This window comes from Prionailurus bengalensis, chromosome C1 (assembly GCF_016509475.1).
Source record: "Prionailurus bengalensis isolate Pbe53 chromosome C1, Fcat_Pben_1.1_paternal_pri, whole genome shotgun sequence".
NCBI classification, from domain to species: Eukaryota; Metazoa; Chordata; class Mammalia; order Carnivora; family Felidae; genus Prionailurus; species Prionailurus bengalensis.
Genome location: NC_057345.1, coordinates 217,840,330 through 217,854,240, shown reverse-complemented (window position 1 = coordinate 217,854,240; position 13,911 = coordinate 217,840,330). Strand labels below are relative to the sequence as shown.

The 13,911-nt window shown below is 54.9% G+C and overlaps 1 protein-coding gene across 5 annotated transcripts in view; it reads right to left on the bottom strand.

The window, feature by feature from the left end:
• Positions 1–13,911, bottom strand: part of AGAP1 (ArfGAP with GTPase domain, ankyrin repeat and PH domain 1) — a 552,763-nt gene that overhangs the window by 431,817 nt on the left and 107,035 nt on the right. The window lies entirely within an intron of this gene.

Genomic DNA, 13,911 nt, shown 5'->3' with positions numbered 1-13,911 from the left:
GGGTGAGGGAGGGGCAGAGAGAGAGGGGGAGAGAGAATCCCAAGCAGGTTTAGCACTGTCAGCACAGAGCCTGACGCGGGGCTCGAACCCACGGACCCGGGATCGCAACCTGATAAACAGTTGGGGATGCATAACCGACTGAGCCACCCAGGTGCCCCAAGATTTTTCTTAATTTTTAATTTCACTAACAAAATTGAGAAACCAACCTGTTTTGCAATTTGTTTTAATTTAATAAAGAGACATTAGCATCCCTGATGTTTATCTTTACACTCTTCACAACTTCTTCTGGGAGCTCGATCTGATCTCCTTTGCTGTTTGAGCCGCTGTGCGTGGAACACCTACTACGTGCAGTGCAGCAGACAAGACTCAGGCACCTCCAGGCACTTCCATTCCTAGGGCCGCAGCCATGACACCACCACATTCACCTTCCCGTGGTCATAGTATCTCAGGGCTGAACGTGGCCATCTAATCCAACTTCCTATCTTCCAGCCAAGGACACTGTGGCCCAAGGAAACAGGAGGCACACAGCCAAGCCATACGGCTAGTATGGGACGTGGCCAGTTACCACCTACCTTTCGTGGCCACACAACCACCTACCGCCTACCTTTTGTGGCCACGCCTCTATAATGTGGCACTGCTTCACCTCCCCGTGTGGAAAGGCCTGAAAGTTCTGCCTTCTGGCCCAGAGCACCTACCTTCACATTCCTCTTAAAAAGAGAGACGTTCTGAGATGCGACGAGGTGCTGGGTACCCTACAACCCTATCAGCAAGACTAATGCTCGCTGTACAGATAAAGGAGCTGATATCCAAACAACGGCCGCACACAAGGGGCTGAATCACACAGGGAGTGGGGGGCCGAGGGGGGTTTGCGTGTTTGTCTCCAAATCTCCAACCTTTCTGTAAGAGCACCTTTCTCAGGACCCACCCGACTCCAGTAAGGCCTCATCTTCACTAACTACATCTGCAACGAAGCCTCTTCCAAACAAGATCACACTCTGAGGCAGCGGGGGTCAGGGCTCCAACACACGGAGTTTGCGGGGACACAACTCAGCCCGTAACGAGTGGCGACACGAGGATTCGGTCAGGCTGACCCACCGCTGAGCCGGCAGGGTTCTAGACAAGCCCTCTTACGTCCCCAACATTACCCAGACTCGCAACTGGACATCCACTTCCCGTCCCCCAGCCGTGACCACATCCACAATCAACGAGCTTTCCCTTCCCACTTCTTCTCTGAGCCCAGTGACTCTGAGCCCACCGAAACTCAGGGGGAGGGGTGTTTATCCTTTAGTATGGTCACCGCCAAAAGCACAGTGCATGGGACACTACCCCCTTCTCTCCATGAGGCCAAAGTCCTAGAAAGACGCCCCAAAGATTCAACGCACTCACTGAAGGAAAGAAAAGTACAGCTGAGGTGGGTGACAATTTCAGGACCAACCTTATTCTTCAGAAGCCTGTTCTCCGGAACGTGAGCTCTTAGAGCACAGAAAGGAAAACCGTCCCGCCCTGAATGACATTCTTCAGGCGTCCCCACCAAAGTCTACGTCCCCCGGGGATAGTGGCTCCAGCAGCACAGCTTTCGTGGAGGGAATGACAGAGTCCGGAAAGGGCCCCGTGGCTGCTGGCACCAGGAGAGTCACTGATCTAGTTGATGGAATCTTCTGAATGATGGATGAAAGAGTTAATCCACCTTACACACCTGAGGACGACCAAATACACAGGGCAACCTTTTTTTCTAGGCGGGTCTATTACCAAGCATGATGAAAGGCAAATCCCCTCAAGCAGAGGAAAAGAGAAAGGGAAATAGAAAAATACTGCCTGCATGTATGGGGAGCTTGGTGGTGAACACGGTGTGTTCACGGAAGTATACCACTTCCTTCCTAAAGCTACTTGGGGTAGGAGTTTAGGGGTACTTATTCTCATTCCCTTTGCAGACGAGGGAGAGGCTCAGAAAGGTTTCACGCCTCAACTACTGCCGTAAGATTGGGCTACAACGTCAAGACTCAAACTCGGGACACCTGTTACTTATACGTCAGGCGCTGACCACCTGAAGGTTGGAGAAGAGTCCCTGGCAGGGAAGAAACGTTCCCACCTCCGAGGGAGAGTTGGTTCTGGAGCTGAGGAAGCGTCACGGGAAACCCACGCGGATTTGAGGTCATACAGGTGGCCCCCATCGGTGACAATTCAGACCATCTGGACACCACGAAAAGACAGTATTATTGTGACCAACATAAAAACCCAGCAGTCTTGTTCTCAGTCGCACGACTACAGTGGGAACGTGGAGAAATCTGGGAGAAAAGCCCCACTCGGAATGGGGGCGCTAAGGAAGGGCTGGCTGACGTTTGCAAACATTCCAGAAAGATTCCCCGAGCCCCCCGGAGGGTGCGGCCTCTGGCGACCCACAGTGCCTTGCACACGGCTCGTCACGGCACCAGGTGGTAGAATGGATCAGGGGTGGGTGAGTTCACAGCCTGGGCCACCAACTCTCCGATGGACAATGTCCAGGCTCCGGCTCCCGTGAGAAGCTCCACAGGCACGGTCTCCAGTGAGACCCAGTCCCAAGTAAGGGGACCTTCCAACGTCTGGGCTCTCTACTGCTCTGAACAGAACCGCACGCGGGCTGTATAATCACGGCGGTGATATTGCCACTGCTGTGGTCAAGGCTCCTAAGGAGGCGGAGGTGACAGGGCATCAAACACAAATGGTTACCGTGTCCCTACACAGAGCTCTCAAAAGCAGGACTGGCATCGAGCAGTGCACCGATGCAATGCAAGCTCAAGCAGGTATTTCCAAACACGCATAATAAATTATTACCAGAACTGAAAGAAGAAAATCCAGAGATACATGACTGACGGGAAAGCCCCACCACCTGTCTTAAAGCCACAGCGGCTTCTTTCCGTCAGTGACCAGCCAAGTGCAAGGGTGCGCCCACTCACAGATTTGGGAAAATCTGGGCACCGGGCTGCAGCCTCTGGGGGAGGGGCTCAAGCAAAGCAGAACTCAAGGCCGCGGAGCTCATCCAGAGTGAGAGGCTAAGACTTCGCGCGAGACTTCCGGTTCTTAAAGAAACAGAGATGCCCTCCGGCACAGGCAGGGCCAGCCAGGTCTTCCCACGTGGCTCCCTCCCTCCGTTTTCCAGCCACTAAGTAACTGAACCTTCTGCTAAAACAACTATGGATCTAAAGTGGAACATCAAGGGGTGCCTGGGGGGCTCAGACGGTTGAGCAGCTGACTTCGGCTCAGGTCATGATCTCACGGTCCGTGGGTTCGAGCCCCGCGTCGGGCTCTGTGCTGACAGCTCGGAGCCTGGAGCCTGCTTCGGATTCTGTGTCTCCTTCTCTCTCTGCCCCTCCCCCGCTCATGCTCTGTCTCTCTCTCTCAAAAATAAAATAAACATTTAAAAAATTTTTTTAATAAATAAATAAACAGGAACATCAAGGTGACTTATAGGGCACGTTTTATATTCCACGCGCCAACATGCCATCGGGCAAGCGCAAAAGGAAGACAGCAGATGGTTAGCCTGCTTGCACGTCTCCTGATGACATTGGCTGGCGTGGTTTCAGAGGACAAACACGACCACCTAAACCGAGGAGAGACAACAGAGCCTGGATCCCCGGGGAGAAGGCAGGCTCAACAAGACAACCGAAGCATCCGAAGGTTCTCGCTTGCAGCCACGACCTGTATGTGCCTGCCCGATCCCAGCTCAGAAAGCAAGCCGTGTGAACCGTGGCCGTGGGCAGATGGTCCTGGCAAGCCCCAGGTGGATTTCAGACCGGCCCGCTCACCAGAGCCGGGAGCGCATGCAGAGTTCACACGGCTGTGGCGGGCACTGAGACAAAGTGGGGGCTCCATGCATAGGCAGGGGGAAGCCTGGGGGCTCCAGATTCCCCCCCAGGCTCTGCCCTGACAATTCCCCCTAGCCTGGCCAGCCGCTGGGCACGCCCCTGGGAACGCTGCTCCAGAGTAAGATCCACCGGAGAGCCGGTTTGTTAATTTACCTGCAGGGGCAGCTCACCTCTCGGGTCCTGCAGAGAACACATTCTCGGCTTGCAGATTAACTGGATTTAGCCACACATGACTGAAAACCCCAAAACAACAGCAGCTTCACAAGAGGCAATTATTTCTCTCTCCCATCAGTGAAGTCTCCAGGTGGGCAGGGGGCTCCAAAAACCCAGACCCGTCCCAATTCCGATGTGACTGTCACTGCCTGGACCCAATAAGGGGAAGGATGGGGCAAAGGGCCCCACCCTTTCTTTTGTATTGAGATTTACCAGAAGCTGCCAGGTAGTACCTCCAGTGGGGTCTCCAGGGAGCGGCCGCAGGTAACAGCAGAAGATCTATTCTAGACCCAGCTCAGGGCTGGTTCTAACAACAACCTGTACTTTGTCAGCGTCTCCATGCACCACATGTGTGTCCAAGCCTTTTTCCAGGCCTCGCTCGCTGAATTTTCTCCACAACCGTGTTTCATGGATGCCCCCCTTGTCCAGCTGAGGACACCATGGCAGAGGGGTTAAGTCCCTTGGCCAGGCTCCTACAGAAACCAGCTCAGGGAGGCTGGCACTGGATTATCGTAAACCCGGGATTACTCCCTGGAGGAAGCAGCATGGGGGAGACTCGACCCCGAGGAAGGATGCCCCCTGAGCCCACGGGCCTTCGGCAGGCAGCGCCAGCCAGCCACGGCAGGAACAACCAGGACCCCGTGGCTTGGTCCTTGGGCACAGGCCCCCTCTCGACCGACAGCGCCCTGGTGGGGCAGCCCCCCAGCCAGCTTCCGTCTGGCTGTTTCCCGCAGCCTGCCCGGTCCACCCTCCCTCCCGCTCATGCCAGGCTCCAGGCGTGCGTCGCCCAGTTAAACTCCCCTGAAGCAACCCTTCAAATCTTCAGGGAACCCCTTGCGGCCCCAGGATCCGACAGCATTAGAATCATCAAGCTGGCTGCTTACACATCAGAAGGAAAACACGCAGAGGGTCTGGGCGTGTTTATCTGCAGGAGCGTGAACCCTGACGACGTGGGTCGCCCCCTCTGTGGATTGCGCCCGGAGCGTGGCCCCGGTATCCAGGCACTGCCTGCACATTTGCATACGAAGGAGCTAGACGGGAGGCCCTGTCAAAATATTTTTTGACAGGCCAGAGACGCGTTTTATGACACGATCCTCAGTTAGCAGCGAATGTGTTCACAATATGTTTCCGCAATCTGCCCATCTCTCCGAGGCGGGCTCTTTGTTTTGCTCAGGCTGCGCGGGCTGTCGTGGGGATTCATGCATTATGCAGGCCCGGGCACCGAGCGGGGGCCTCGCTGTCACATAATTAGGGGGAGGGACGAGATGCAGGCGGCGGGGCAGGGCGTTGCCATGGAGGCGGCAGGGGAAGGTGGTCGCCTTGGGATGGAAGACAGATGCGCCCCGACCCAAGCCGGGGCTGAGCCCGGAGGCACCACGGCAGGGTCTTCAGGTGGAAACTGAAGCACGATGCGTCCCACTGGCTCCTCACCAAATCCAGGGTGCGGAGAGCTTGGATGTGCAGGACCCCACATGACGGGGAAAGTACCTGTGCCGGCGGGCTCCAAACCCGCTCTCAAACATCTTCAAAAAAGCATAATGTGCAGGGGCACCCGGGTGGCTCAGTCGGTTGAGCGTCCGACTTGGGCTCAGGTCAGGTCACGATCCTGCGACTCATGAGTTCGAGCCCCGCGTCGGGCTCGCTGATGTCAGCACAGAGCCAGCTTCGGATCCTCTGTTCCCCTCGCTCTCTGCCCCTCCCCTGCTCATGCTCGCTCGCTCTCAAAAATAAAAAATTTAAAGCAATAATAATAATGATAGGGGTGCCTGGGTGGCTCAATTGAGCATCCGACTTCGGCTCAGGTCATGATCTCGCAGTTCGTGGGTTCAAGCCCCCCATCGGGCTCTGTGCTGACAGCTCGGAGCCCGGAGCCTGCTTCACATTCTGTGTCTCCCTCTTTCTCTGCCCCCCCCCCACACTCTCTCTCTCCTTCAAAAATAACTAAACATGAAAAAAAAAATTTTTTTAATAATAATGATAATAATATACAGAAAAAATTGTCAGGAGAAATTCCACCAACTTTTCTTTCAATATGTGTTTTAATCGCCACAAAACCTTTCTACAGGTCCCTATTTAAAGTTCCATATTGGGGCGCCTGGGTGGCGCAGTCGGTTGAGCGTCCGACTTCAGCCAGGTCACAATCTCGCGGTCCGTGAGTTCGAGCCCCGCGTCGGGCTCTGGGCTGATGGCTCGGAGCCTGGAGCCTGTTTCCGATTCTGTGTCTCCCTCTCTCTCTGCCCCTCCCCCATTCATGCTCTGTCTCTCTCTGTCCCAAAAATAAATAAAAATGTTGAAAAAAAAATTAAAAAAAAAAAAAAAAAGTTCCATATTAACATATTAACTACCCTAACGGGACAAAGAAAGTGCAATGAATTGTTCCATGTAACGCGACGAAAACGGGGAATATCGGCTTCAGAAGACGACGCGGTGATTAATAAAGTGTCAGTACAATCCAGCCTCCAAGTGATGGTCTTTTGCTGCTGTCCATGAAGTCCACTCACGTTCTTATTAACAGCGGTCACCAAGCTGGACCCCTGGCCCCACGCTGGAGACGCCCCTCCTGCACGTCTGCCCCATTCTCCTCCTCCTGGTCTAGAGGGTCTGGCCATGGCCACGGCAGCCTGTGTCCCCCCCGCTCCCCAAGTCCGGTCCCGCTGCGCCTCCCCCGAGAGCCCGTCCCCCGGTGCTTCCTTTCTTCTTCCCTCAGAGGTCTGGCCCTCGGCCCTCGGAGGCCGCTGGGCCCTTCCCTTCTACCAGGTCCATCCAGGAGTCCAGGCCCAGACCTCCTCCTTTCCGGGCCCAGCCCAACCCCCGGGGAGGGGCTCCTCCCTGTGTGCTTTCTTCCCTCCGCCCCAAAGAACTCACCCGGCACGGTCTGGGGGGGGCCGGGGGGGGGGGGTGCCGGCTCACTACAAGGTTCCTGTGCTCCCCTCTCCTCCCACCAGATACAGCCCCCCAGGTACCGGAGGAGACTCACCCGCAGGTGAGTGGGGCCTTGGCCACGAGATGTATACCCACCCGGCTCACCCCCTTCTTGCCCAGTGTGCCGTTCTCTTCCCAAGTTCACTACCAGTGACCCTCTTCCTCCTCCGCTCGAGGAGGTTCCGGGACGTATCTTTCTATTCTGACTTCATCCCTCTCTCCTGTTGGCCAGGACTCAAAAATAACATTCAAACCACTGAGAGTAATCGGGGGGCGGAGGGGGGGGATCCACCCTCAGCAATAAACGCAAACCCCACTATGGAGTCCCCTCACAACACGCGTGGCGAACAGCTCAGAGACAGGGCATTCTACTGTGACCGTCCTGGAATCATCAGAGGGTGCCCCAAAATGTGTACAGGCAGAACCGGACTTGGTCCCGTGACGGAGAGCCCCCGAGGCTACCGAGATCAGCACACCCGACCCACGAACCCCAAACAGCCCAGTGGCCGCTGTCCACACATCAGAAGGAAGCCCGGTCCCCTTACAGGAGAGACGGGATACTCTTCCTAAAAAGGGGCTTCCACAGCATCGATGTAAATCACAACACACGTGGCCTCTTTTCAGCGTACGCAGTTTCAAGTTTTGCTTTATGAGAACACTGAAAACAAATCAACACGCCTACAGGTCTTGCTGGATTTCGAATACTAAATCTGTCAGGACACAGGTCAAAAACGAGGGCCCCGGGGCCAAATCCCACCCACCGTGTGTTTCTGTAAACAAGGCTTTACTGAGACGCGGCTGCGCCCACGTGTTGACGTACTTCCCGCTACAACAGCAGCTCAGAGGTTGCGTGGGACAGGACGTCACGGCCCGAGAGGCCAGGTCCCGTCCAGACAGGGCTTGTTGCCCTCTGAGCCAGCACCTGTTGCCTCACTGCACTTTGCCCCCTTGAGAAGACGCTGTGAGTGCCATTCAAGTAAGTCCTTCTTAACTCTACCGCGGGTGGAGCTTGAGCTCTCGCGACCCCGAGATCGAGAGTCCCAGGCCTCCCGGGCCAAGCCCACCAGGCGCCTCTCGTTACTTCTTTTTAAGTAGCCTCAATCGTGGGGTGCCCAGGTGGCTCAGTCGGTCAAGCGTCCGACTGCTGGTTTCAGCTCAGGTCATGATCTCACGGCTCACGGGTCTGAGCCCCGAGTCAGGGTCTGCGCTGACAGTGGGGGGCCGGGTCGGGATTCTCTCTCTCTCTCTCCCTCTCTCTGCCCCTCCCCTGCTTGTGCACACTAAGTACTAAGTAAATAACTTCATTTATATACGTAATACAAGGTCACTGAGGAAAGCAATATATACTTAAGAAAAACATTAAGGGCCACAAGGGCTTGCTCGGTGGTTAAGCATCGGACTTGGGCTCAGGTCATGATGTCACGGTTCGTGAGTTCGAGTCCCACACTGGGTGAGCTCGAGCCCCACTTTGGGTGAGCCCCACTTCTCTCCCTCTCTGCCACTCGTGGGGTCCCCTCTCTCTCTCCCTCTGCCCCTCATTCACTTATGCCTTCTCTCTCTCAAAAAAGAAAAGTGAAAGGGGAAAAAATGATCCATAAAACCTACCGTGACCTCCAGTCACAGGCTGGTGGACGTCCTTCGCGATCTCTACACAGAATGTGCTTTTTAAAAATAATGGCATTAACCCACGTGCCACACACTCACCAAGTGCCAGCCGGGACGCTGCAGGCCCCACCTGGGGTCTCCCCGTTAAGCCACCAAACAAACGTCCCAGGGAGCGCACGCACCCTGTATTCGGTGATTTCCACCCACCGCTCAGCGAAGACAGAAACCGGGATAATATCTACGTTTTCCTAGGTTTTCACTCATAAGATGCAGCAACTAACCCCCGTGCATTCTTCTGACACCCTCTCTGCTGACCTTCGACCTCGCTTTAGTGCCTTTCTCCATGTGGAGTTTCTACATCAAACGTGTGAACATTTCTGAAACAGTGCTCACAGGTTGTCACGTGCCCCTCCAGACGGGTCGGCCAGTGCACACCCCTACCAACAGTGACAGTGTCCTAAATCACCTTTCAGATCACACATGTCACTCCTGGCACAAAGTGTCACAGCCAACGGCGCATTTGGAAAGGGGCACGAAGACGGTCTGAACGCTCACGCGCCCGTATTTACGCCGTCATCCCGTAATTCCCTTCCGAGGTGATGTTTTTAACGAATTAAAAACCCGGTGACTCGTAAACGTGAAAATTGCTATTTTGTTGGGTTGCTCACAGTGCCTTTTCACAGCACAGTTTCGCTCTCTTTTGGACAATCAGGCCTACGATTCTCCCCCCACAGGTAGGAATAACCCTCTCTCCCAGCCAGGCAGAGCCAGCCCTGACCCCAGCTGCCCGGGACCCCTGCAGGTTGCCTCCAGCTGCCCCCGCCAGGCTGTCAACCGCCCAGGGCACTCAGATCGCCACACAAGCACCTCCGCTCCCTGCTGCTAGGAAGGCTTCGATCCCAGAGCCTGCGACTGGGCTGTCTGGATGGCGTCCTGCTACATTCGGAGACCTCAAGGTTAGGGAGGAGGAAGACAGCGGCACCCCAAGTCCCTTACCCAGAGGCTGGAGCCATCCTGAGGGCCCTCCCATCAAACACACCCACAACGGTCTGAGAGGCTACAAACTCATCCCTGGGCAGGACGTGGGTCCCCCTCGGCCCCCTCTGCACACGTACGCAAGCACTTAGCACAAGTCTAACGCAGGCAGGCGCATACGCGGCAGGAAAATGTTTTTAAACACGGAAAATAAAATTTCGTGAGTCTTTAAAGAGATACATTGAACTATGAAATAAGTAAAATTCTAAAGGGAATATTCTATAGCAGGTAAAATGAAAAACACACCGTTCTCCATTCAAACTGCACAAGGGTATCTTCAGCATGCAGGTTCTTGCCCCTGGTACACACAGAATGCCAGATACCGTGTGAGGACACACACATCACGGTTCACAGAGACACAGATGGTGGGAAAGGCACGGCCGTCTTCAATGGCGAAGGGGAGCAGGGACGGGCCCCCCAGTGGGTCCACGGCTCTTTCTTCCAGAAACACAAACACAGGGGTGCCTGGTGGCTCAGTCAGTTGAGGAACCCACTCTTGATCTCGGCGCAGGTCATGATCTCACAGTTCATGAGTTCGAGCCCCGCACTGGGCTCTGGGCCAAAAGTGCAGCATCCGCTTGGGATCCTCTCTCTCCCCCTCCCTCTCTCTCTGCCCCTCCCCTGCTCGTACTCTCTCTCTTCCTCTCTCAAAATAAATAACCTAAGGAAAAAAAACAAAGCAAAAACACGCACATACCCTCTACAGAGAAAGCAAACAAGGCAAACTTTTAAATCAGGGAGCTGCATGGTAACACCCATCCTGGTCTCCTCTCTGGACTTGAGTACTGGAATCATTCAACGCTTTCAAAAGTTAGGATATAAAGCTCGCTCAGTTAAAGTTTCCTCTCAGCAAAATGTCACTCGGGACGCAGGCTGCAGAGCTAATGTTTGGCCACGCTCTCCGGAGTGGGCTGGCCCTATTTCGGGGTTCTTCTGTTAGTAATTAGTGGTGAGAGATTTCCCCCAAGGCCCTGCTTATGGACACACTCGGTGTGATCTAACTTATCCATGAGGCAGCCTGCTTTGGAATCATCTTCAAAACGGAAACAAAATTTTCCTCTTGGGGGCTATACCTTATTAAATACGACCTTTTGCCATATTACAAATACTAAGCGTTTCACGGATATTAAAAAACACTACAATACTCAAAAAAAGAAAAAAATCTGGCATAGGAAGGAATGACCTAGGGTGGCAGAAAGCAGAGATGTGTCATTCATTCAGAGAAAATGTCTCAAGTTGGGGGGGGGGGGCGGTTAAAAAGCCAAAAGTCAAGAAATACACCCCAAACGTGTCATTGGGAGGCTTCCAGAAGTGTAAGTTCAGAGGCCTACAACACGGCAGCCTAGCTTTCCATTCGTACCCAGCCTTGCTGGAAGGCCCACATACCTGCAGGGGGCCCACGGGCACCAGTGTGGAGGCCAGTGGCACAGGGATGGGGACAGAAAGGGCACTGAGGAAGGGGCTAAGACACAGGTCTCGACCCAGGACAGCTCACCACACCCTGAACACTTGCAGCAGCGACTTTCAAAGCTGCCACGTGCAGAGCCAATGGAGTCTAATAACCCACCATTTCCAAATTAGCTCATTTTCTGTCCCCAAAACATGTTTTGCTAGTGTGGACACCAGTTGGCATGAGGCAAAGCAAATCTTGCTCCACAGGCTGCCACCCGCAGATCTGTCTGTGCACAGCCCACAGAACATGCATCCGTCCCCTGAGCGGTCCCTCCGTTTGGATGCACTGTTTCTGCAGCTCTGTCAGAAGTCCCAAAGGAAAAGAAAGGCCCTGGTAGGTAAAAAATATCAGCCATGGCGGCCTCTGAACGCAGGGCAATCAACGGAAAATGAGCACAACCCTAGAATACGCTCAAATAACTGAGGGCCTTACTGTTGCCTCCCTACTCCTCCTCGTTTCCCTCCAGGGTGCGGGCAGGGAAGGCCGGGAACGTGGGTCCCAGCGCACCAAGACCCGCACCTTCCCACGTCCCATACCCCCTGAAGCAATGCTGACCGGCAGGGGAGACCACAAGCATCGCGATTTACTTCCTACAACGACTGTCCGGTGTGCACGACGTGCAAGAGACACGCATTTCCCGAAATCTTGCCGTGCGACAGGGGTGGGGTACGTGACTGAGTGGTAAGAACAGACCGGCCCCTAGGTGCTCAATAAACATTATGGTCCAACTGACTCCTAAGACCGGTGTGAGTGGCCACAGAACCACCTGCTTCTGTCCCGGCCGGGCTCCCAGGGTTACAGGTCTGGTTTTCAAAACGGACACCGACCGAGGGGTTGACTTTGGTGAGTCCCTGAACGGGAGCCACGAGACCTACCAGAATTCAGTTACAGAAAAAGCAAAGCAAGGCCAACGCTGTCCTCTCCAACACCTATCTTTAGATCGTGCTTACCTGGCTCTGCGGAGCGAGTCCAGGGACAAGGTCTAGATGGTGCTTACCTGGCTCTGCAGAATGAGTCCAGGGACAAGATCTAGTCTCCGTTCGCCACCCCAGGCACGTGTGGGCACACAGATGACAGGGCAGTGCCTGTCTCGCGAAGCTAAGGTGCCTCTGGAGGAAGAAGATACCATCGGCCACTGACTGGCCGGACAGCGTAAGAGAGAGTTCATTAGCTCGTTCCGGAACCACGACCACACTCTATAAAGCCAGCAGGAGAGCTAGGGTGGCCAGCAGGCACTGACCATTCTGGAAAGTTCTTTTCTCAAAGCTGGGAAGAACACGAAGAGAACCATCAGCTGTTAACCTGAACTATTTTACTAAAACTTATTTTGGGGCAGCCAAAAAAACCAAACCAAAGCAACCAAGAATGTGTCATCCCATTGGACAGCTGTCTCCGTGTAACCTATTCGCCACACATCAAGGGAAGGTCGAGGCATTCTGAACCAGTAAACAGGATTTAACGACGAACAGCAGCAGGCCAAACACTAGATAGAATGCGTATTTGCGTTTCTGCTGCAAGAAAAGGGGCCTAGTCCATAAGAGGCAACAGGAAACGTCCAGAAAGCAGGCCACCATTCCTCGGCGTGGATGGCCACCTGAGCAGCACCCTGCCCCACATGGAGCCCGGACATCAACAGCTGCCCCCGGGGACATAATCGTGCTCCCTCCTACTGCACTGGGAACACGTCAAAAGTAGCAGCTACAGTTCCTCTGTCTTCAAATACTCGGGATATAAACCCGTGCCAAGAGCAGGCCATCCAATTTCTAACACAGGAAATAAGCACGGACACGGGGAATGACTCATCCTCCTATCGGAGCGACCAGTGGGGTCACTGACATTAAGTCAGAGAAGCCTCCAAAGCACAAAGGGTAGGGGATCTTTCCCCATTTCCAGGGGAACCACACCAGAGACGTGACGGATCCCTAAGGAGCTGGATGGCATCCCTTGATGCAGACGCAAGAACTTGGGGGGTGCCCACGGTAAGGATGGCGAGAAAGACCACAGCGGTGGTTTGCACCCACTGCTCTACGCGCCCATGTCACTTAACCGGCGCACCTGCTCTGAGAAGGCGGGACTATAACATGCCAGTGTTACGAGCAGATGAGGAGACTGAGAGTCACCCAGCCAATCTGGGAGCAGAGCCAAGATCCAAACGGGGCTCCCTGGCTCCAGAAGTCACAACGACCCCCAGACTTCATCACCTTCCCAGCAGTGAGGAGGGGGTGCCGACCCCCGTCACCAACAAAAGTACAGGTGCTGTGGTTCAAGATCCGTCCACCACAACTGAGAGGAAAACGGAGCTGTGCAAGATTCACTCACCTGCATCCCTAGCAAACACGGAGACGGCACCTGCTAGGGGCTGGACCCCCACCTCCATGCTGGGAACAAACCGATACGGCACCTGCTGGGGGACCCCCCCCCCTTCGTGCTGGGGACAACCACGGAGACGGCACCTGCGAGGGGCTGGACCCCCACCTTAGTGCGGGGACACACTGGGCACTGACCAGCCCTCCCGATCTCATACTCCATCCACAGCAGGGAAAGAAAGGAGCACTGTGTGCCTGGGGCCGTGTTCCATGGTGAAGCGTGAGGCAGGGGAAGGGAGGGGGGCTTTGGTGGGGGTGGTCGCCCAGGAGGTTTCTCCAGTGACACCTGAGTGAAGGCTGAAAACAGTGGGGGCTGCGCCCCAAGGACACTGGGGGAAGGCCGTCCGGGAAGAGGAAGCAGACCAAGACACTGATGGGCAGAAGAGCTACTGTGGCGCGTGGAGGGGACAGGAGGCGAGCGCCAGGGGAGCCAGAGGGCTGTATCGGGCCTGGAAAGCCAGGGGGACGTTCTGGT